The sequence below is a fragment of the Arachis hypogaea genome, chromosome 4 (assembly GCF_003086295.3).
Source record: "Arachis hypogaea cultivar Tifrunner chromosome 4, arahy.Tifrunner.gnm2.J5K5, whole genome shotgun sequence".
Classification (NCBI taxonomy): domain Eukaryota; kingdom Viridiplantae; phylum Streptophyta; class Magnoliopsida; order Fabales; family Fabaceae; genus Arachis; species Arachis hypogaea.
Window position 1 is genome coordinate 20,751,883 of NC_092039.1, and position 1,563 is coordinate 20,753,445.

At 41.3% G+C, this 1,563-nt stretch overlaps 1 non-coding gene across 1 annotated transcript; it reads left to right on the forward strand.

Moving 5' to 3' along the window:
* The first annotated feature begins 1,146 nt into the window (after positions 1-1,146).
* LOC112798659 (small nucleolar RNA R71) lies at positions 1,147-1,254 on the forward strand. The gene has a single exon (XR_003200261.1). It is a non-coding gene; the product is annotated as a small nucleolar RNA R71 (small nucleolar RNA).
* Positions 1,255-1,563: the final 309 nt, after the last annotated feature.

The window sequence follows — 1,563 nt, forward strand, 5'->3', positions numbered from 1 at the left end:
GCCTATGGTACAAGGTATGGAAAACTTCCCAGGATCTTGTCTCTTTTGAGGTAATTTCTGCCTAGACAAGTCATCCAGTTCTTTGGTGAGCAAAGGAGGTTCATCCTCCCAAGTCTCATTTCCAAATAACTTGTCATTTAGCTTAATGATTGCTCCAAGGTATTTAGCAACTTGCTCTTCAGTGACATACTCATCCTTTTCAGAGGAAGAATACTCATCAGAGCTCATGAAAGGCAGAAGTAAGTCCAATGGAATCTCTATGGTCTCATTTTGAACCTCAGATTCCCATGGTTCCTCATTGGGGAACACATTGGAGGTCAGTGCACGCCCATTGAGATCTTCCTCAGTGGCGTCCACTTCCTCTCTTTCCTCTCCAGATTCGGCCATGTTTATGGCTTTGCACTCTCCTTTTGGATTTTCTTCTGGATTACTTGGGAGAGTACTTGGAGAGAGTTCAGTAATTTTCTTACTCAGCTGTCCCACTTGTGCCTCCAAATTCCTAATGGAGAACCTTGTTTCAGTCATGAAACTTTGAGTGGTTTTGATTAGATCAGAGACCATGGTTGCTAAGTCAGAGGGGTTCTGCTTAGAATTCTCTGTATGTTGCTGAGAAGATGATGGAAAAGGCTTGCCATTGCTAAACCTGTTTCTTCCACCATTATTGTTGTTGAAACCTTGTTGAGGTCTCTCTTGATTCTTCCATGAGAAATTTGGGTGATTTCTCCATGAAGAATTATAGGTGTTTTCATAGGGTTCTCCTAGGTAATTCACCTCTTCCATTGAAGGGAGCTCAGGATCATAAGCTTCTTCCTCAGATGAAGCATCCTTAGTACTGCTTGGTGCATTTTGCATCCCAGACAGACTTTGAGAAATCAAATTGACTTGTTGAGTCAATATTTTATTCTGAGCCAGAATGGCATTCAGAGCATCAATCTCAAGAACTCCTTTTTTCTGACTAGTCCCATTGTTCACATGATTTCTTTCAGAAGTGTACATGAATTGGTTATTTGCAACCATTTCAATGAGCTCTTGAGCTTCTGTAGGCGTCTTCTTCAGATGAAGAGATCCTCCAGCAGAGCTATCCAAAGACATCTTGGATAGTTCAGAAAGACCATCATAGAAAATACCTATGATGTTCCATTCAGAAAGCATGTCAGGGGGACATTTTCTGATTAATTGTTTGTATCTTTCCCAAGCTTCATAGAGGGATTCTCCATCCTTTTGTCTAAAGGTTTGGACTTCCACTCTAAGCTTACTCAATTTTTGAGGTGGAAAGAACTTTGCCAAGAAGGCATTGACTAGCTTTTCCCATGAGTCCAGGCTTTTTTTAGGTTGTGAGTCCAACCATATTCTAGCTCTGTCTCTTAGAGCAAAAGGGAATAGCATAAGTCTATAGACCTCAGGGTCTACCCGATTGGTCTTGACAGTGTCACAGATTTGCAAGAATTCAGCTAAGAACTGATGAGGATCTTCCAATGGAAGTCCATGAAACTTGCAATTCTGTTGCATTAGAGAAACTAATTGAGGCTTAAGCTCAAAGTTGTTTGCTCCAATGGCAGGGAT